This window comes from Zootermopsis nevadensis, unplaced genomic scaffold, assembly GCF_977971745.1.
Source record: "Zootermopsis nevadensis isolate Lab colony 2312 unplaced genomic scaffold, Znev_1.0 Znev_ptg000028l, whole genome shotgun sequence".
Classification (NCBI taxonomy): domain Eukaryota; kingdom Metazoa; phylum Arthropoda; class Insecta; order Blattodea; family Termopsidae; genus Zootermopsis; species Zootermopsis nevadensis.
The window spans coordinates 8,765,266-8,789,257 of record NW_028259160.1 but is presented as its reverse complement, the minus strand read 5'-3'; the positions used below and the strand labels follow the sequence as shown (position 1 = coordinate 8,789,257).

Genomic DNA, 23,992 nt, shown 5'->3' with positions numbered 1-23,992 from the left:
ATTAAAGGCCAGCGTTCTAACCTGTAGACCACCGTGGCGCATTATGATTAGGTTATTAAATTTTGTGTTATGGGGAAAAATAGCTGGGAAACCCGATGGGAAGAGACCACTTGGAAGACATGGATGTAAATGGCAGGATCAGGCCGATATTAAAATTTATCTTGAAAATAGTGTATGAGGGTGGTGACTGGATTCAGCTGGGTTTATCTAAGGTGGGAATTTTTTTACAGAATGAACAACTATTAGCTTTTCAAGGACGTCTCTATTACGCTGAGTTTCACAGAGTGAAGATAAAAATTACATGTCTAGAGTTAGAGATAACTTAATGTAAATGCCAGGTTCCTGTTGTCACAACAAAGGGACTCGAATCAAAGCTAGCAGAGCAAATCAGATCCATGGAGATGGTTGGGAAATCCTCTGGGAACAACAGATTTTGAAGGGCAAACAACATTCTGAAGTCTGGCATTGACTGAGCTACTATAAGCTCACAGACGTAACAAGCAAATAAACGTCAGAGTTTAGGATTTGCAGACACTGTTTATACCTGGCTACGAAACAAATGCGTGATTCTTGGTTCCATTGTTCTGGATCCGAATTTACGCCACAACGTTACACAGATGCCAAGCACCAAACATCTTCTTTCTGTAATTAAACAGCGTTTATGATTTCGATGGAAATGTGAATGAACAAAGAAGCCTAAGTATTAAGAACAATCTTTAGGAGGGATTTGAGGTTCCGACGGCGGTGAGTACGAAGTGGCTGTCTTCTGGGTTGTAGCGCCGTGCAGTCTGACAGAAGTTTACCGACGTTTCAGAGGTCCTTGCTGCCTCCATCATCAGGCGATGAGACAGCCATTTTTATCAATTTTGAGGTTACCTTCTTTTTCTATTTTATACATAAAGATATATGTATTAAATAATTATGTATGCGCGCGCACGTCTGGAACCCCACCCCATTACGTTGACTCAACTGACGGATTTTTATGAATCAGCATGAATATCATACCATGCAGGTCATCTAACCTTTGAATGTTTTTAATTCCTTGCCGTCATTATAGGACCTATCAAATTACGGTCGCGTGAACTTCTGTCAAGGTAGAGCCAGTAAGGCTTCTTAATACAAGGGCCTACAGTGTTGTGCAGGAATAGATTTAAAGGGAGTTACCACTTCTGTTAACTTGTTTTAGAAGGTAACCGGCTGATTTGGCTTCCTCGCGAAATCTGTGTTTAGTTTTACGTTTGACAGCGAGATTAATTAGTGAACCATTACAGACAGGCATGCGAAACTTAGTACGGGGACAGACTGAAGCATGTCTACCAACTTCTAACTAAAATTTTTGTGTGTGTTGAAAATTTGAGTACAGACATGGCGACGCGGTTGTGAAAAATCTAGGCTCAGATTTTATAGTCTTCCGATTAACACATCAGGAAAAATGAGAGGTACGGAAAACGCCGAATGCTTCGGTGAGATGAGAAATTCATGCACAACTTTCGTCGAAAAACTCAATGGAACAGACCACATGGGAGACCCAGGCATAGACGGGATGAACAGTTGTTAAAGAAATAGGATCTGAGGGTATAGACTGGATTCCACTGTATCACGACGGCGGGCTTTAGTGAAGACGGTAATGTGTCTTATAGTTCCCCAAAATACGGGAAATTTATTGAGCAGATGAACGAATATCAGATTTTCATTGCAAAAAATATAGAAAAATTACGTCTCGCTTAAGGATAAACGAATTACAGAGATGTAATGACGTCGAATGATATGGAAAATGAATATTTGGTAACAAGGTAAGGATTTGGAATGAGGCGGAAGTACCCTATTTACATTCGCCTGAAGGGATTGATGAAAACCACAGAAAGCTTGCTAGGACGGGCTATGCATGATGCAGTTGGGATACGTAAAGGTTGCATCCTGAACACGAGTCTAGAGCGTCACCGCTGCGACCTGCCGCTCACCCTGGGAAAGGAAGCAGTCAGAACTTCACTTGACCGTAGAGCGAGCGTGTCGTCACGTAAATTGATCGGCGGCTGTTTCTTCATGCCTTAGCGGCACGTGTGTGAGGAGGGTGTGTTACTTTATGGGGGTCTTCTGCACTTTCACTCCTACAGAAAAGAGGAACACCGCCAGAAGCCATTACTGCACTTGGCTTCAGGCCTAGGCCTATCACCTGTCGTACTGACTTTACGGCCAAAACACGTGACCCTGTCCAGCAAGTATGAAGGAATGCTAAAATCTTTGTAAAGATGAGAAATTTCGTTCAAGAGACAAGGTCCTGGTGCCAGGTCCGTGTGCTTGGAGGCGGAGTGAGGTTGCTGCCTGTTGGAGGCCTGACACGTGCGGAACACTGCTTTTGGCCTGATCGCACGTGTATGAATAATGATGAAGATTTCCGAGTTAGAATTTATCAATAGAGCAGCTATAATCAGTGCCTCACGTGATGGATTTTATCAGTGGTAACGTGATAAAAGAGGAGCCCATTTTGGCTGTCCCTTGTTCGAATCCCAGGCGACGGTCCTGGTATTTTTTGGGCTGGCGCTTTCCATGACCTATCGAGCGGTTTGGGTCTGGGTTTTACCAGTGTGAATGCATTTAGGTTAGAATGCCAGATGAGAATTGGCTTTCTCTATCAGAATTTTCGTGCTAAGTTTTTCTATAGACCAACACCTGGACAATACTTTGAAATGGCCATGATATGCCCCTCACCCAAAACAGTTCGTTCGGAATCAGCATAACTGTGCGTCTGACGTTCGGATTTACTTCGGGTCCACTTCTGTCCATCCAAAAGCCCATGTTTTACGCAGAAAAAATGTGTTTTAATGTGCATAATTTATGGCAGCGTTTAAATGGCACGATTGTCAGAACCCAGAAGAAAGTGTCATGTGCAAATCTAGAATATCCATATTCGCGACAATAACTTTCTGTGCAAATATTTCCCTCAATTCTTCAGTGAGAGAAGTGGCTTGCTTATTACAATTTGCATTACTTCAAACTATCATTACACATTGCCGAGTTGTTTAATCTTGTAAAATAATCAAAATGCACTCTCTCCGTAATCAACAATAGTTTTCCTTTAACTGGTAACAGAATCATAAAAGAAGGGCTTGGACCAGAATGCAGACTATAAGTTTTGCGTAACAATACGTGTACGTATATTGTTGGACCTACATTTTAAAAGAATCAGAAAGTGGGACACTGCAGGGCAACGTTTCCGACCTCTACTAGAGAGCGTTAACCAGAAATTGCACGTGTATGCAAACACTGCACGACGACCCGAACAACAAACAGGAAACTGCAGCCTGCAGCTAAGAGGACGTTCACCCCAGCGCAGGTGACGCATATTGTTGCGTTGCTGGACCATGCAAGCGTGACTGGGTCATGTGGTCTTTGACCTTACAAAATAAGGAAAGATGAAAAACAATTCATAGATGTTTAAATTTCAACAATTTCTTGCAAATCACCCAGTTTTCCTTCTATTTAGTACATCCCCGGGGGTAGAAGGACCGAACCGTAAAAGTGACGCCACCACCGCCATCTGGAACCGTGGTTACGAATGAGTGGAGTTTTGCCTATATTCCGTACACGCCTTCATGACGAGATGCTTAAAGAAGCTTACCTCATCGAAAAGAGTATCCGGAACAGTTTCTAGAATTTAAGTATAAACTGTTTCTGAGAAATATGATGATACGTTCTGTTTAAAACTTTAGTTCATGTGGTAAGTAAGTAAATAAATAAATAAATAAGAAGGCACTTAACCTACATATTTGGTCTTAAATATTTTCCTAAGCCCTATTGCACCGTAAAAGTTTTCCAACGCCTCAGACCTTAGAAATATCACACTGACATTTAAAAATGGCTCAGACGATTCAAAAGAGCTCTAACTATAAATACAGCGCTCTGAGTGTAACATTTGTACGTAATCGACTGAATGAAAATTATCGACAAAAAAGATTGCATACATGTATACATGTTCAGAACGCCTTATGGGTTAATAGTTTCTCCATTTAGTAAAAACTACTTAGCACTTTTCTACCGACTATTATCATTTGTCTTTATGGCTTAAAATCGAATTATACAAGTACGTGATCACCTGTTTCTATGGACATGTGACTAAGACTTCAGGAGTTGAAAGATATGACAGTACACGGACAATCAGATTTATTAATATTTTGAATTAATACATTGACCTAAGACTGATAGAAAGGTGGAAGAAGTAACATAATGAGGATCTTCCTAATTTGCAATCTTCTCAAGAAATTATTAATGTGGGTTATTACGAGGTAAAGAAGCATAAACCGTGGTAAGACGAAGTGCTCAAAATTATGAGCTTGTAGGAAGCGCATAGAAATTGAGGGTATGGACTAATTCAACTGGTTCAGGTTAGAGTTCAGTTGGGGTCTCTTCTGAACATAGTCATGAGCGCATTTCATACAATGAGGATTTTTTTTAATCATCTAAGAGTACCACCTCAAAAAGTAGCTACTTTACTCCATGTAGAAGCTGAATTCATTTTAAATCACATTTGTAAGTACTGGACTGTGTGCATTTTGCGTGGTCTCCTTGTTCTATTATTATTACTGTAGGCAGGGACTACCGATACCTCGAAGTCTATCTTTAAATCGATACCCCAGCGCTGGACATACACGTGCACAAATATGTCAGTGCAGATTGAAAGATGATTCTTAATCATTTTGAATCTTGACAGAGAACAGAAGTCTCGGCTGCTGTCAGACGGGTTCCTACAGCTTGTTACGGTAACTGCAGACCTAATCTTGCATGCTTAATGCGCATTATGCAACTGGGAAATAAGAACCTGCATTTATACGTCATAAACTTCCTGTTGCAAATATTTCGCTCTGACGTGCGCTCTGTGTTTCTCCCTTTTGGCTGCACTGACTCTTGTGACAAGATAGTAATCTCCTCGTCCTTTACAGTTCACAAACATGTCGCTCGACGTATGATTGATACATGGTCGTTAAACATCCATCTACTTTCGTCAACCGGCACGCTTCACGTTTTCCAATTTCTGTTTAGTTCTGTAGGAATATTCTTCATATCTGTCAGTTCCAACTAAAATTTACCTGGAACCTTTTCAGGCTTGATGAGGACTTAAATTAACAATCTAATTTAATTGTCTGCTGTCTTTTATCTTGAAATAGACAACATTTAGTTTGCGACGAATGTCACTGTACTTATCGGCTGCATCGGAATTCATTTGTGTCCCCTGCTTTGTAAAGTAGAAAAATGCGCACATTTTAACTTGTTTCGAAAACGAAATTACTTTGATTGCAAATTCTATACCATTTAAATAAGTAACGCAAAAGTTTACCTCCCCTGAAAAATCACGCTGATGTTTATCTAGATAGTTCATAACATCGACATGTAATGACAAGTCAGTTGCTATTTCTTATAGTTTTTGAGAACATTACTAAGTATGGGAGAGAAGAAATATTACGTTTTTAACTTTTGGGCAATAAAAAGGAGGGAAAAAATCTTTATAACATAACATGTCAAGATATACTTGGTTTGAAATGTTGAACACAATTATCATAAAATTAGATGATCACACTGTTACCATAACTAAATATTAACTGGAGTGTTGTGTTAAACAGAAATATAAAATAAGGACGCTATTTCGCTCAGTCGAGTGGAAGTTCAGTTCGTGTATTTTTTAAGCTTAAGTATGTCAGGCATTAGCATTTTCCCATCAGGCAAGCCCTACCCTACCTTATCGTCCTGTAAGTCCCATACGCTTTTCAGGAGTTTACTTAGACTAGACCATCGAACGCTATAATGATGGCACATCAACATGTTTAGCACTCGCACCTTGATGCAAGAACTCCTCTAATTAAGCAGAATTTGAGGTTTTCATGGCCGTGAGTCTGAAAATAGCTGTCTTCTCCTCTAATTTTTTTTTTCAAAATTCAATCTGCACCTCAACGTAAACACGGCTAGTTGCAATTACAGATCTCAGTCGTTTGATGCTGTTTACTGAAATAATCGCTGTTTTATCTGTGAATGACATGAAATTTATAAATGCAATTTGTGAGAAAAATGCAGAGTTGATGACTGTTAAAGCAGGTGGTACAAATAGTTATGAATGGGCTTTATATTATTGTGGTTCATGTCTTCTGCTGGTATGAAATTCACTAGTTTTGAAACTGCAATTACAACATTATTCATACTGAAAGAGCGAGCATGGTGCATCTTAGTGAATTATGCAATTTAAAAACAGAATTACTTGTCTACGAAGAGATTTTTCACTTATTAATCTCGTTTCGTTCTGAAAAGATCTAGGTTTTCACTTGTCAGATTAAGTGATCCACATGCTTTACCGATCTCACGACAGCCATTCATGCAGGTCTTCAACGGTCGTCTTGCCCTTCGTAGATTCCTCTGAAAGAATTCAGTGATGACATCACATCTCGTAATTGAGTTGTGCCATCACTAACATCAGCTAACGCTATTCATATGTCTGTACTGTATCATTTAACTACGTCATCAAGCACTCACTATTCGTTTGTTCAACACGATGCAGTTATTATTTGTTCTTCTCAATAAACTTGTTTTCAGGCTCAATGTTTAAAGCATTATTGCACATGATTTGGTCATTTATTGGCCTAACTTATACACAACGCCCACAACCAAGCCCGTACAAAATGTCTAAGAATTCAACATTTCGGAATTAATTTTTAATTGGAAAGGTCGGGGGGAAGGGATCCCTAATCTAAAACAGCTGAAAAGGAAAAAGAAGCTGACAGGAAATTTACAACAACAAAGCGCTCCTTTCGTAAAAACGAGGACTGTATACAAAATTGTCTGTCAGAAGATGCAAGATTCTTGAATTCTCCCTGCACTACATTCCGGACGTTCATTAGTAATTATTTGAAGCACGAAATTAGTGTAAATAACATTTAACAGTTGTTTCTGCATGTTAAAGCAGGTGGTACACAGCTGCCACTGCGCTCTAAGAGTTATTCTGAAGTAACCGAACACCACATTACCAGAGTCTTGTAACATCGATAAACTGGATTACGCGGTACAATTTAATACACGATCGTAATAAATATTTACCAGAAATGATGGCACGTGTCAGAGTTACGGTCGACACTTCGCGGTGCGGAACACTACTCAGGCTAAATTAATGGCGCATTCTGTGCTCGTAAAACTGTCACACTCTTTCCACACTTCTATAACCTGCGAAGATGAGATTCCTAAAAGCACTCACAGCGTACAGATTTTATAACCCTTCCAGTCCGAAGTAAGAAGAGACAAGTAATCTTTTAGGGAGTGTCAAGTATAAATATTTTAAGACATTCAATTTACTTCGTCGTATTCTTCATCTTTTCTTTTGCATATATTTCTTGTTCCTCCTCCGGGCACATTCGTTTGACAGAAATACGCTAACGTAAACAGAAATATGCAATGCACATTTGTGTTTTCAGCCCTGTCAATGATACGGATATGATTAAGAAATTCCCCGTCTCTTATGGAACCGAATGGTGTATTATCTAATGCAGGACGTAGGACAATTGGTTGCAGTTTCCTCTCACATTAAATAGTCTGACGACAGACCAATCGTACGCAAATTAGTTCGGATACGAGCAGAATAAACAACATTTGCACTAACTTACGTTCTTATGGCCGACCTCGGGGTTTCTGAACTATTTCTTCGAGTGCCAATTGGCACATTCATCGCCCTGATGACGGAGGTAGTATGACCTCTGAAACGTCGGTAAACATCGACCAGACTACACAGCGCAACAACCCAGAAGACAGAAATCTTCATACTAAGAATCGCCCTGATGACGGAGGCAGTATGACCTCTGAAACGTCGGTAAACATCGACCAGACTACACAGCGCAACGACCCATAAGACAGAAATCTTCATACTAAGAATCGCCCTGATGACGGAGGCAGTATGACCTCTGAAACGTTGGTAAACATCGACCAGACTACACAGCGCAACAACCCAGAAGACAGAAATCTTCATACTAAGAATCGCCCTGAAGACGGAGGCAGTATGACCTCTGAAACGTTGGTAAGCATCGACCAGACTACACAGCGCAACAACCCAGAAGACAGAAATCTTCATACTAAGAATCGCCCGGATGAGCATATTAATAGGGTGACAACATTAAGGTAGATTCTATGGGCTTGTCGTCTAAATCAAAGATTTGCTGCATTATAAAACTGAAGTTACCATTAGTTGTTCGTATCAGTATGTCTTTTTCTAGGTTGTACCAAAGAAGATGCGAATGAAAGTAGGTCATGTCAAGGGGCCGTGTGAACTGATTTTCAGGGTCATGTGGACGGTTATAGTCCACGAAAAATATCTGTAAGAACTGCAACTGGGAACAGTCCGACCACGTGCAGCGTGTCTGTCGAATGATGACAGAAATAGGGAAACAACAACATATACAAGGATCTTTGACACAAAGCTACTCTACAATTCCTCAAACATCACAAAGTAAAAAAAAATCCTCGTAACACGGTGCCAACGCGGTACCAGGGCCAAGAGCAGATGGACAAAGAACGTCAGCGAATGCTTTTGTGACGTCATGCACAACTCAGCTGGATTGTGCGTATGCACGTGTAGCGGCAACGCAGTGAGGGACGCGAAGGGGGAGACACGTGACGAATTCCGGCGACGGCAACTGCTCGACCTTGCTCCACGTGCGAGGGGAGGGAAGGAAAGTGCGTGAAAGTGGAAAGGGAAGGAGGGGCGATTTGCGTGTTCCACGTGTCGCACACCCAAGCAGGATGAAGGAGGACAAGAGAAAGGAGGGCACACGCAGCGTGTGAAACAGCGCCACAAGGTGATGTGAAAAGAACTACGCCATCGAAGTACATTGCCGCATTGACTTGGCAAAGTTCATATTTTGAGAATGATAATAAATCAAATTTGCGTTCCAGACGATAAAAGCAAATTAAATTCGGGGAATCTCCAGTAGTAATAAGCTTACCTGTTGCATCACATGGGTGTGAACTTGGGTCTCTCGCCCCAAGGGACAATTAGACAAAAGACGGAACAGAAGAATGGAGAAACCTACATTCTGAGGAATTTCACAATTTGTTCAATTCACTTTATAGCCTCTTATAAGGTCCATCAAATCAAGGAGGATAAGATAGCATGGGGGATGAGAAATGCGAACAAAATTTTAGTCGGAAGTAACAGAAGTGAAGACATTACTATTTTTATTCGTAGAAAAAACAAAATATTAAAACATATCTTACAGAAACAAGATGTGAGAATGAATACTGGGTTTTTAAAGTGCAGGGTAAGGTACACTGGCGGTTCTTTTAACTACACAAAACTTCGGGTTTTATAAAAGACGGGGAATTTACTGACCTGATGAGGGACTAGCAGCTTCCGTTACCGTACATCATATTCTCTGAAGATCGTATAAAAATTAAAAGACAATATAATTTTTTTCTTTTTCCAATTCTTTGTAACTCCATTCGAAGATCAAACTACAGATCAACTCAGATTTCGTAAAATTTCTTTCCCATGCACGAATTAAGTGGAAAATTATCATTAACGACGAGTAGAGAAGGATTTAGAAGAAAGCACTCGTGGCCCATTTCACACAGTATCCTAACATCCACCTTGAAGTAAACCACGGAAAACTTCAATCAGGATAGCCGGTTGCGTGACCAAGATTCGACCTTGGCACCTCCCGAATGCGTGTTTGAAGTGCCACAGCTTCATGGCTTGTTTTGGAAATGCTCGTTGCTTGTAATAGTATCAAGGAGAGCCCTTCTACTCTTGTATTTGGAGTTCTTGTCATTCAGCCACGCATCACTGCGCAAGGCCATTGCCTGAGAATGTTAATTAAGTTTGTGAGTAGGTGTAAAACGTGCAACGAATACGCGGGGAAAATGGCGCGGATATGTACAAGTTAGCAATAGATAGTTGCACCGTCAAGTCCGATTTAGGACAGTATTTGTGTAGGCTACGTATCTGTTTACTACGTAACACTTTATCAGTTTTATAAAGAAATATCTGCTTGTTTTTCCTTTCAAATAAATATACGAGCATACTTTTCGTTCAACAGATAAAATCGTGGAACAAGCAGTCTTAAAAGTTGCCAGAAAATGACAATTGTATGTCGGTTAAATTTTGAACCTTTTGACTTAGATGATAACATTAAAAAGTTTATATAAATTTTTGTAACCAGATGACGCCTAGTTGTAAGGTCAGTAACAATCACTGGTGATACTATCAGTGAATGGACTGACGTACAATCTTACAAACCACTTTCAATTGCTACGTCCGTGTTCACCTACCCTTTGCTTGTGCCCTCACAACCACGCTCGATCAGCTCTGATTCCGGGTGAAAGTAGATTGACCTGTCTCAATACATAATGAGTTCGTAAATGTGTACAAATTTCATCACAAAGAGATTGGAATTCAATTACTGTAAACACGATTTCAACATCGAACGTAAACACGAAGCAGATTGTTTCTCCCATCTAATAAATTAACCTAACATACTGCAACACTGCAGCATTCCTACTTCAGCGTGAACATACACTGTTCGTGAACGTTAGATCCGTGAGGAATTTCAGTTGTGCAATGCTTTGCATGATAAAACGCCCACTTGCACATGCGACACGCGTGCGACTGGCAAAGGGGTGCTCAAACTTTAATGCAGTCGGGCCACATTGAAATATTTAATATCCTACGGGCGAACGGAACATTCAGATATCTCCTCCTTGCCATGTCAATGTGAAAATTGGCCATGCCTTTGTTCCGCCAAAGAATTAACATCGGTTCCATTTCTGAAACGCCAATTCGCGTTACATCACGTATCCTAGGACAGGCCTTGCCTGAAAGTCACTGATAAGTTAAAGGGGTCACATGAAGAGGAGTCGTGGAGCGCATGGTTAGCATTTCTGCGTCTTCTTCGGGAGGTCCTGGGTTCAAATCTCGGTCCAGAGACCTGTTATCTTGACAGGTTTCCCGTTATCCTTGGTCCCTCTCCTTCTGTACCCTTCCCATTTCATTCGACGGTATAAAGTCTGAGGTACTCAGAAGGCCGTTAAGTAAATCATAAACAAATAAGCCGACAGAGCCCCAGCTGCAACTAACGAATACGTTTAGAGAAAACTAAATGAGTGTAATTTACTCATATATTATGGCATCATGGTGATCCCACACCAACAGTAAAGAAATAATTATCCATTCCTGTTCCTTGTGACCGAAAACCGCGTGTCTCGCCCCCCTGAAGAGATGAGTCCCGCGTTCATTCTGGCTGAAGTTCGGCAGCACGTGTAGGAATGCGTGGGAGAAGGGCCACTGTAGACAGGCCTCACCACACTATTTACTACGTATTACAGCATCTCTTTCCTTCCGCATCTCCAAGGACAAGCTAAACTAGAAACTGTGTCAGCTCCGTCTGGCGAACTACTCCAAAATGTCAAAGCGCATTAATCTATTGCTGGCAGCGTCCAACCTCTCACAGAGACAACCAAGCTTCAAAACCCGATAACGCAGGATTTTTGGTCAAAATAAGGCTGCTTTGGAGCAGGCTTTACTTTGAGTTGTCTGTTTCTTCTTTCTTCACAATTTCCTCCACACCGAGAGTCAGAGTGGAGTGATTTGCAGCCTCGTTTCGTGTACGGGAGATAGATCAGGTTCAAATCTCATTTAGTATTCTATCCTGACTGAGGTCGTTAGTGGTTTTCGTCAGTTCTTCCAGTAGAAAAGACAGAGGCGCAAGAGAAGGACACTGGCAATTTTATCGAAGACACGAAGAGCGGGAAAGCAATAGGTAAGTCTGTCACTTGTCATTGTATGATGGCAGTAATAGGCACACCTCTACACGCCGACACGATCCACAAAATGAATAAAACGCACATCTTCAGAATGTGATGGAACTTACAAGTCATTCAAGTGAGACTGAACACCGCACAAACCAACATTAAGTCCAAGCTTTGCTAAGTTTACGGCAATGAAGCATCACACTGCAACGCAACGCACCATTTTACTAAGCACAGCTATTACACATTTCGCCGTCTTCCAGTACCATATTTAATCATTATCCGTTAAGTAGTTTCAGTAACTAAACATCGCTTTTATGATGGAAGCAGGAAGAACATGCGAAACGTTGGTACTTCTGCCGTTAGAACCTGAAATCTCACCATTTTCAGTATTTTTCCTTTCTCCCAAGCAAGCTTTCTTTTGTTACACATTTATTTTAATCCTCTCAGGCAAAGAAGACGCAAAATTATAATGTCGGCATAATTGTTTGTTGTAAGATAGAAAACGCTGACAGCTGAATACAGATGCCACGGCGTTGACGTACTTTCGTAATGTTTACGTGAATATTTGTAGCAGTTACTTGATATGGACGATTTCAAGGGCGTGTATAGCTTGTAAGGCTTAATGCAGGCCAGTGCATTAGTGCTTCTGCAGTGTGGGTTTCTCTTCAGATATATTCGTAATAAAATAAATTGTTAAAGCCATTAAAGGTGTGGGCCTGAACATTCGTTATCCATTACAACTGTTTACCAACGTTTCAGAGGTCATACTGCCTCCGTCATCAGGGCGATTCATCGACCAGACTACACAGCGCAACAACCCAGAAGACAGAAATCTTCATACTAAGAATCGCCCTGATGAAGGAGGCAGTATGACCTCTGAAACGTTGGTTAACATCGACCAGACTACACAGCGCAACAACCCAGAAGACAGAAATCTTCAAGTTCTCATAGGTTTGAAGACCTCAAATCTTATTATGAGAACTTATTAAACAGGTTGGCTTTGATTCTTGAATGATTCAACTTGCAACCACGAAGACGTTTCAAATATATTCAGTACGACTACTAATTGCCTTGGAACTATATTTTGATTCAAGAAACCAGCTCATTACACAACTGAGATGCCTGTTGTTTCGATTGGTTATGGAACAGTGTCGCACTTTAAGGGGAGAATACAGATTGAGGACAAGCTGCTGAGGAGAATATTTGAACCATTCAACAATCAAGCATATTGTCGGAGTGATCGAGTCGAGGATGATGAGACGCGAGACGTATTTAGGTCACAACGGGAATACACAAACTGCGAAACAAATATCAATGTTTGGCCTCCATCAATACTGGGTGTGTTACAACAGATAAGAATCTCCCTTGGATATGGGTTATTCTGACGCAGACATTCACTGCCGTCAGAAGAAGTGTCAGCCGACCAGTGGCTTTGACCTGTCTCCCCCCTCCCCCAAGCCTATGATAGTTTTAATCGATCTGAAGGTAGTGCGTGTTGCAAAGGGCGGCTGTTACTCTCGCCTGCACGTGCACAGACGTCAGAACAGGTATCACTACGCGTTTCAACACCCACTGTATCAACAGCTGTCCTGTGACGAAAACAACTTTGCGGTTTCATCAGGTTCCAGAAAAACTGAACTGATATTACGGATTTCTTTTAACAGCAATGTTGCTGTTAGTTAGTATGCGTCGTCATGTCTCAAGTTACGTTTTCTACACACCGAAACAATACGGAAACGATTTAACACAGGAGTTCTCAGTATTTTACGATGTACGACTATGTTCAGCGCCTTCTTATCGACTTGCCGGGTATAAATTACGATAATTTACTGAAACGTTACGGACTATTGCAAACATTCAGGTATTAGTAATTAATTTTCTTTAACAAATCTGGTTTGTTTATACATTATTCACCTAAAATTTCATAGGACTTGCTTAATTTAGGCAGTAGTTTCTTCTTTTCACAGCATGATACAAAATTACAGAATTGCGCGCGAGCTGCTCAAAACATTAGCATCCGGCGGGAAGAGGTTAAGATCCCCCGGTTTAAAGATAACACGTTTCATGGTCAAAGTTGCAGACATCTTTTTTTGCGACCTATCACATTTCGAGAGAAGCCTGAGAAAGTGTCTCGATACTCTTTTGAGCATCTGAATAATAGTTCCACTTGAATAATCGGGCTCAAAAAGGAGGGAATCTGATCATTTGTACTTCCTGCACCAAATCCGAGTGACTCAGTCTTATAATTCAGAACAACTCTAGAGAATTCGTGTTCTTCTCCCATAGAACAAAGGAAGGTAGAACTGTGTGTAGTGCTACAGACGAAAATATTCTTTTTAAATGATATGCTATCAAATGTAACCACTCTAGTTGTTTTATGAGTACGTACAGACGGACGGACGGAGGGAGGGACTGATTTTAAAAGTTGCTCCGCAAGGTTACGAACGCGACTTAAAGCCAGATCATCAAACTGCATCTGTTCTCAGCGTTGAATATGATAAACCTTTAAGATGGAAGCAGGACTTTCGTCCAAAACGTTGGTGTATGACAAGACTACACGGCGCAACGACCCAGAAGACCACATCTAAACAGATCGACTTGGTTTTGGTTTGACACCCCTCCCGTCCTCATGTATAGGCCCGTCTTTCGGCTACCAATTGTGACACGAAGAAATTTAAGATAAAACGAAGTAAAAATGCAGAAAATAAAAATGAATTAACAGCGAAAATACGCTTGGGGACAAATATGGGAGTGATTTAAATTGTAGCTGGCAATGAATGAATGGATGGATTCATAGCCAGGGGTCAAGGCCAACGCAGAATGGGCCTTGCTGCTGCTTGTGCGTGCGTGCGTGTGTGCGTGTGTGTGTGTCTTGCGTTTTGTGCTGATGACCTGAACATGATATTGCATCACTCACGCAAAACGTCATCATGTCACGTGGTATCAGAAAGTCTGATACCCCATAATTATTTGACTGCGCTGTGCTGTGTTCTGATTTCTTTTTAGTTTCCCATGCGCTACACGTGGAAACTTCTCAAACGACCTTTCGATGCGGCCATTTCACGACCCGTCACACGTGTGTGTGTTCCAACGGTTTTTAAGTGTCTGGTTTTCTAGGTTACGAAAGCGTGGAGGTATACCTCCACTCCCCCGTACTTCTTTGTGGCTTGGTATGCCCTGCAGATAACACTAGACAAACAATGCAGATACGCAGATAAGACTAGATAAATCTTTCAGATAACAATAGATATTATCTGGTAAGTCTTGCTGAAAAAACAGGCAAGACTACGTACACTCTGGAGATAAAACAAATAAGTAAGATTTGAGGTCTTCAAACCTATGAGAACTTGAAGATTTCTGTCTTCTGGGTTGTTGCGCTGTGTAGTCTGGTCGATGCTTACCAACGTTTCGGAGGTCATACTGCCTCCGTCATCAGGGCGATTCTTAGTATGAAGATTTCTGTCTTCTGGGTTGTTGCGCTGTGTAGTCTGGTCGATGCTTACCAACGTTTCGGAGGTCATACTGCCTCCGTCATCAGGGCGATTCTTAGTATGAAGCTTTCTGTCTTCTGGGTTGTTGCGCTGTGTAGTCTGGTCGATGTTTACCAACGTTTCAGAGGTCATACTGCCTCCGTCATCAGGGCGATTCTTAGTATGAAGCTTTCTGTCTTCTGGGTTGTTGCGCTGTGTAGTCTGGTCGATGTTTACCAACGTTTCAGAGGTCATACTGCCTCCGTCATCAGGGCGATTCTTAGTATGAAGCTTTCTGTCTTCTGGGTTGTTGCGCTGTGTAGTCTGGTCGATGTTTACCAGCGTTTCAGAGGTCATACTGCCTCCGTCATCAGGGCGATTCTTAGTATGAAGATTTCTGTCTTCTGGGTTGTTGCGCTGTGTAGCCTGGTCGATGCTTACCAACGTTTCACAGGTCATACTGCCTCCGTCATCAGGGCGATTCTTAGTATGAAGATTTCTGTCTTCTGGGTTGTTGCGCTGTGTAGTCTGGTCGATGTTAACCAACGTTTCAGAGGTCATACTGCCTCCGTCAGCATCTACCAGACTACACAGCGCAACAACCCAGAAGACAGAAATCTTCATACTAAGAATCGCCCTGATGACGGAGGCAGTATGACCTCCGAAACGTTTGTAAGCATTGACCAGACTACACAGCGCAACAACCCAGAAGACAGAAATCTTCATACTAAGAATCGCCCTGATGACGGAGGCAGTATGACCTCCGAAACATTGGTAAGCATTGACCAGACTACACAGCGCAACAACCCAGAAGACAGAAAGCTTCAAAACAAATAAGACTAGGTAAAGAGATTGCCGCTAGAAGGAGCCTCGGAGGTGGTAGAGCTGCAAGTTTAACCCAAAGAAAACATGAGACAGAACTGAAACCCTTGCGGACACATTGTAGCGACAATGGTATAGGAAGATCTAAGGTAACAGTGACCTTCAAGTGGTTATCTGAGCAAAAAATAAAAAGTCATAAAAAATAAACAAATTTCAGGAGGCGGGCACAGAGAATATATTTATGTTTTCGTGACACACGTGCAGAAACAACAAGACACGGGAAAATATGGGAGGAGAGGAATATGCAAAAAAATTTAGACGTGAAACTAGAAATTAAATGCGGAGTAGACAGAGCACGAAGGACATAAGACGTTCAACTTGATTCTGCATTTCTCGTAGAGGCGAGGCTACTTCTGGCAAGTAAAGATAGTTATTACTTCACGTATCCATCATGCTATTCAGACGCTACAGACAATCTTAACCTCGGTCCCAGATACATGTCAGCGGTCAACTTGAAGCTCCGGCAGCCTTCCTCCCAGGAAAGACCCGCCCCCTGCACGCTTAGTAGGACGGCGGGTATGCCTACAGACGGCCAGACGCGGTGTTGACGAGAAACGTTTCTGTCCCTGTCGAGGACTTAACCCCGGCCGTCTAGCCCGTAGACAGTCATTTACCCCGGCTCATGTCGTCGCCGCGGTTGGCCGCAAAACGTGCACTACAGCTGCATCGCCATGGAGCTTGTAATCCAGTTTTCAACGAGGTTCATGCACTATAGACGTCGTAATTAGAATTCGTATGGATCAGGTTAAAGGCGGTAGGTGGAAGAAGACTTGTTAAAGAAAATAGGATATTTGGTTTATTCGAATTTTTATGACGTGGAACACCATATTGGGGGTGCTATTTTTTATCAATCCAGGTAGAATTTTATATTAAGAATTATTAATAAAATAACAGCGTAAAATAACAGGACTTTCGGCTGCCCGCTAAGGTATAACTTAAATCGTCTATTATTTCATTTCAGACAAAATTCACGAAATCCAATCATGTTTGAGAGAAACTTTATAGACCTTAATGAGAAAAACAGTGATTATTTCCGCGGTTTTGGGGCTCACTGTGGGTTGTGAAAACGATTTCCATGGAGCAGAGAGTCCTTGTTGAGAACCTAGTAGTGTCTCAGCCAGACAAAATATTTTCCGCTCTTTGTGTAATGCAAAGATTCGTCACTGTGTTCACAAGCGCTCGCTACTGGACCCCATCCAAAACTTGCTGATACCAGTAAACATGCATTTAATTATAATCGCATCTACTTCTAGAACTTCCAGTTGGTCTCTTTTCTTCACGTTTTCCGGCTAAATTCCCATCATTCTTGTGTTGCGCACCCTTGTAATGAATAATGCTTGTTTCTTACTGGCGTTAAGAATTAAATTTAGGCTAAAGAAACTATGAACTTTGCCACATTTTTAAATGTATTCATTGTGCCTACAAGTGAACATATAGGCGTAATTATCTCCTGCAGAGTACACACAATGGTCTTGTGTCTCTTGAATCTCGTTTCTGACATCACATGAAATTTCCTGCTATGTCATAAGTGGTCATTTTTGTAATGGGAAAATTAACACGTGCGTTCCTTCACAGAATTGTAGAAGAGGTTGATTTATTCTTGGAACCACTTCACAGGATTACGCAACAGTCTGTGTGCCAGAGCCAACTGAAGGCAGAACCCCTGAATTTGAAAACTGAGGGCAAGATGACTGGCGGTCATAAATGCGCACAAAGAACCATCTAAAATCTGCCACAGGGCTGAACACGAACTTGGACCCAGAGTTTTCCCGGAAGGATCTTGCAAATTGAGCGGATGTTGTTCCGAGAATCGACAACACCTGATCTCGCCCATTGTTCGTGGGGATAAGTTAAGTCTAGAAATACAACAGGTACGCGTCCGAAGCAAATACGACGGGCTGCAAAACTCAAAACGAAGTAATACGAAAATTAATCAATAATTACTTTCCAAATGCAGAACACGTGTATTGCAATGTAGATGATGTTAATTTATTTGATGTGAAGATGTCATGAAACCACAAGTTCTAATAGGTCGTAGTTAGGTTAGGTTAGGTTAGTCTAGAGGCAAACGTTAAGGAAACTGGACCCGATTACGAGTTCATGTCTCGTCAGCAGACTGCAGAATAAGCAACAATACTATGAAGGTAGCGAGTTAATCCTCAGAAAACGTGGCAAAGCAAAAACATTTAGGAGCGACAGTGTCAAATCAAAACTGAATCCGCGAAGGACTCGGAACGAGGTTGAATTCGGGGAATGCTGCTGCTTCAGTTTAAAATCTTTTGTCTTCCCATCTACTTTCGAAAAAATGTAAAGATAAAACGATAACAATGCCTGGTATCTTGTATGGGGTATGAAAATTGTATTTTCGCATCTGGGGAAGATTGTTTAAAAACAGGGTGCCGAGGGGATACAGTACTATTTGGATCTAAGAGGGATTGAGTAAGAGGAGGCTGGAGAATATTGTATAATGAGGACTTTAATTAATTTGCCTACTTTATCATATACTGTTAAGTTGATCAATTCAAGGAAGGTGAGTTGCACAGGGCATGTGGAACGCACACAATAGATGATAAATGCTACATTTAGTCGAAAACCATGAAGAGAACAGACCACTTGGAATACTTAGGCGTAGATCACAGGAACATAGGGCGAATTCATTAACTAGATCCCTGTGGCCGAGCAGAAGGGCCATTGGTGGGCCCCTGTGAACACGGTAATTAACCTTCGTGTTCTGTAAAATCTGTGGATTTTCTTGACTACCTGAACGACCATTAGATTCTCAACGACTCTGCTCTACGTAGTACCCAATAAATCCTTCTAAAGGCAATTTCATTGTTCACAGTTATGAGTATCACGTGGCAGCGAAGACATAAACGCTTTTAGTTACAAAAGTGTTTCTATTAAGATGTGCTCTGCGTCAGGGTTTTCTATAAAATGTAAGGCAATGAAATATGAAAATGATTATTTTTATATAATGTATGGTCTATATTTAGTGCTCGTAACTATGTGTGTATGACAACTGGATTAATCTTGCACTTGCATCTTCAATAAATTCCATAAAAGACGTATCTAAATAATAAAAAAGACATTTTAACCTTATAAATGACATGTGAAAAACAGCGAATTTCAAGAAACAGACACTGATTTATTCTTTCATCAGATTCATGTCCAGAAAAGAAAACATGTTACATCATAGAAATTTATTTATTATTTCCTGCCGTTTTATGCATTAAGTCGTATATGGTCGCCAAACTGGACATAGACTGCTTTATGAATTATAGGCTTTGCCAGTACCTAATATGGTTTCCTAGTAACCGCTAAGGGAGAGAGAAAGAGTGAGTGAGTGAGAGAGAGAGGCGCGCCTGTTCTTGGTTTTATTCATGTTTCGAAAACTTTCGATAATGTCAGTGGCAACAAACAAACCCTTCTTATGACTGTCTGTGAATAATAATTGGAAGAAGAATGCAAGACAAGAAACCATAGGAAGGTGGAAATACAAAGCATTGAAAAGTGGAACATTAAATTAATGTGATTTTGTAATGAAAGTTGTCACTAATGGCGATTCTGTTGTCACAGAAGGAACGGTGACTGTAGCAATGTGAAGTTAATCGAGGGAACACGTGTGTAACCGGGCAACCTACTTGTGACGCTACGCGGTTTCTTCAGAAGCATTCCAAAAATCGCTTCGTACTTTACGTGTGGCAGAACCACGAACGAGTTTTTTTTTTTGACAAAGCCTGTGGTAAGCATCTTGAAAATTCCAGGACCTTAATATAGTGCTACAATATAGAGATTTTAATGGTTTTCGTCAATTGCCTTAGGAAAGTGAACAGATTCTTCGGGCGGTAGCTCTCTAGAAAATTCAGGAGCTACGAGATTTGAAACTCTCTAATTGAAATTTCTCGTGCTTCTTCTCAGTCCTTCCAGGCATCTTCACCGCCAGAGAACGTCTAATCTCATAAATGATGTTATGGGTTTGTACTTTGGATGGGAAAATACTTGTTTCAAAACAATCTCAATGCTGGCCTGGTAAAAGTAAGCAAATAATCAAAATCCATGGTTTGTGAAGCCGTGTAGTCTCTTAGGTGGATGTAAGCGTTTTCGGGGGGCATTTTCCCCGCAGTCAAAACTGCACACCTCATGGAAATTCCTAACTAAGATAGTATGTGTCCTAGGTGGTAGTCGTACCGAGTACTTGCAGAATACAAGCCAGACATGCTACTGCTGTGATAAGCTGTTCAGTCATGAATCAATCATTGTGACAATCGTGCGGAAGTGTGGACGGATAGCTACCCGGCTCTTCAATAGGAATGTGTATCAGTGCCAATAGGTCTGGCCTTATTTTAGATGGTTCGTCGTTGACACAAGGCGTGTGTGTGGCCTGGCTGTGACGAAACTCTGAGCTCCACCAGTCCTGATGAAGACTGGCTAATTAAAGTCGGCATCAGACCGCCTCCTTGTCTGCCTGTCTGTCAGACAGTCTATGTCTCCTTTATGTTACATAATAACAAGGCTGTGTGGATTTCGGGGAAAAGTGACAACCAATAAGCCTGCTTAATTTTATTACGTGCTTTGCAGAGAAGTAACGTGCGCAAACGAAACTTTGGAAACCTAGTGATGTCGATTGTTCTCGACCAATCAATCGAAACTGTTCAAAGAGAATATCCCTTCCCCAGAACTTCTTTTTCTTCCGACGGGCTTCGGATGGCTGTGATGGTAAGGGCAGTAGTTGAATTTAAATTATACAGTCTGTTATGCTCTGCTTACCCTAACGATTTACAAAGCTGTACTCAGACGGTCATAGGCTCGAATCTTTTACCAGCCATTGCCATTGAGGTGTGGTACCTTTTGTCACTTCTGGTATTCTTTATTCAAGAACTCGTCGCTTTTTCTTCATTTTTATTCCTTTTTCCTCATATCTTAGTATTTTAAGTCTGGATTTTTAGTTTCTAAGGATAGGCAGGCTATGGGTCGTAAATTGTAACGATTCATCCATGTCTGTGCGTGTCGGCCCTATTAATATTTGAACCAACTGACGGACGGATTTTCAGTAAACTTGGTATTACGATCGAGCCACTAGATCCACCACATTTTTCTAGTTTTTTTTCGTGCCACCAGCTATACCATCACTACAACAAGACGAACTAAGGCGAGAACGATAATTTAGGTAGGGTTTTTAAATCCTATGTGGTAATAGACCTTCCAGAAAAAAAGGTATCTTTAGTCGAGGTAATTTTTGTCGAATGTAAGACAACATGGCGACCTACGTAAAATTAATATTTAACTTTACATCTATTGGCGTTGTGCAGTGTACTGCCGGATCTATATATTTTAAATTTCGTGTTTAAACGGAACAACATTGGCATTATAAGTGCAACACTTGCACGATTAATGCCTCCAGTACAAAACGTAGGGCGTCATAATTTGGGCAAACCTGATTTTCTTGATTTATCACGGATTGGGAGCTGCCACACCGGAAGTTCAGAATCCAGAAAGAAACATTTGGGAGAGTATCGATTGCGGAACTACGTAATACCAGTACACTGTAAAAGATTAAAGCATGGGCATCCCTGGTGCTTTTCTAAGCACCACGCCGTGCAGACGTTTGAGAGTGTGGAGGAACAGCTCCACCCACTCTCACGAGATTGCTTCATGTCCCGGCCGCTTTAATCCCGCGGAAAGAAACTTTGTTTGCATCGGACAAGGGATCATAACATGTAAACTTTCCGAGTTTTCATTACCTAAAATATGATTATGCAAGTCAACTGTTTATAAATCACTTAAAGCCGACAAATATGGCGACAGACGTGATGGCTTTGCACTCGAAAATGCGGACTTCTTAGAGATATTTGAAGGTAAAATTTCATCCATAGTCGTTTAGGGAGACAACACATATGTTATTCGCCCGAGATTATATAAAATAAAGTGCACTAAAATAAAACTTCTTGATGATATTTCAGGTTCTCGGCCGCACGTACGTGGGTAAGTGTCGTCTGGGATGTTGCGTCATGTAGTCTTGTAGAAACTGCCCGACATTTCAGAGGCTCTTACTGCCTTCATTATCAGGGCGAGGCAGTTTGACCTCTGAAAAGTCGGTCAACTTCTTTTACTAGACTACACGACCCAACATCCTAGAATACAGTCTTCTAATGGCATTTATTGCTTCTTACATTACATATCATAAATAAATTCTTATTCAGTGCTTTTAACTACGTGTGAACTAAATTCGTCTTTGCTTAAAATTGCATTCTTATTTAAGAATTGTTGGTGTTTCTAAAGAAGTGAAAAGAACCCGTGTTAAAAACATACTTTACATTTTGTTACAACATGCTTTGATATGTATTTTTACTTTCATTGGCTATACAGTCGCGTTCTTTAACACAAGAAAACTTCAGCGCAATACCATTCAAAGAATAAGTCGAATAAAAGCAGAAAGTTAATTAATGAAATCGGAAGCGTGTGCTTCTATGTCTTACAAGATGAAAGCATTTGTTCCTGTTGTCCGGGAACTCTTCATAAAAGTATTTCCAGTCTTAGACAATCAGACTTCTGTTTAAAGCCGCCCATTCTGACTATTCAACTTTTCCAGGAAACTGTGGGAACAACACAAGACCATTGTAAGCCAGAACGTTCAGTCTCGTGACGAAGTTTTCTGTTTTAAAAATAAGAGTGGACGGACAAGAGTAACATACAGAGAACCGGGAATGCAGACTGGCACCTATATAGATTCTCTAAGTGCGTTCTCTAAAATTTTACACAGGCTTGCACTCATTGGCCTTAATGTTCTAAGAGTGCTTTTGGCCTCAGATACACAGTATTTCTTGGCAATAGTTTATAGCTAATGTATTACAGCGCTGCGAAGTTAATCACACAGCACACAATATATCCCTCCACCTCGCCCAACATTTACCACAGAACGTAAAGCAGATTTTGTCGAATATTGTGTAGTGGTTATTGAGATTAAACATGCGGACGGACGGACGGATAGACGTCCTGAAAAACAACAAAGGTCTAACTAGAAGCCATTGAAGTGAAGTGTTTGTCCTGTTTGTTTTCTCCGGACCGTACCTCCAAGGTACCGAGTAGATGGGGGGGGGGGGGGGGTCCTTGGTACTTTCTCATGTGGCCAACAAACTCATTGCTCTTGTTAACCCTGAAGGCTCATCAGCTTATTCACAAAAGCGTATAATTTAACCTCCAGTGGTGCTGACTGAAAGCCAACCGTTCCTGCACCATTTAGATTAATGGAAAATACTTACAAAATTGATTGGTAACCGATGGAAGAGACCATTCTGGAAGATATGGGCATACACGTGATGATAATGTTAAGACGGATCTTGGGCAATACGGCGACGGCATGAGGCTGTGGACTGGATTCATCCGGTTGGTATTTTGACAAAAAGAAAGGCTGTTTTATCTTCCATATCGTTTATAAGTCATTGGTGAGGCAAAATCTGAGAGAACCAGCTGTAGGTAGCAGCACGATATTGCGGGTCAAAGACACGATAAAACCATGGAGTTGTTTTGCTCGCCACGTGTTGGTAGGTACAGTAAAGGAATTTCGCAAGCACACACGTGTACTCCCTCCCTCAACGCTCTACCTACGTCATTTTTTAAAGATGCGGAGTTTTCCAAGCAGATTTGTTTGGTTCTGCTCAATAATGGGAAGGAATGATTGGAAAAGGGGGGGGGGACTGTATTAGGAGATCCTCTTTCGGCCTTTCCACACACGATCTTTCACAACACGTGCTTTTAATTGCTGTAACGTAAGTGTTCCACTGGATTCACACTAAAATAGCAGCCCACACGTGTTGCATAAACATCTAAATTTAAAATGTCAATGTTAGCGGAGTAGCCGAAAAGTGGAA

The 23,992-nt window shown here is 41.2% G+C and overlaps 1 protein-coding gene and 1 long non-coding RNA gene across 10 annotated transcripts in view; one reads left to right on the top strand and one right to left on the bottom strand.

Annotated features, from left to right (window-relative positions):
- Positions 1-23,992, bottom strand: part of LOC110832338 (uncharacterized) — a 136,384-nt gene that overhangs the window by 6,368 nt on the left and 106,024 nt on the right. The gene's annotated exons all lie outside the window — the stretch shown is intronic.
- Positions 1-23,992, top strand: part of LOC110832337 (uncharacterized) — a 66,303-nt gene that overhangs the window by 6,253 nt on the left and 36,058 nt on the right. The gene's annotated exons all lie outside the window — the stretch shown is intronic.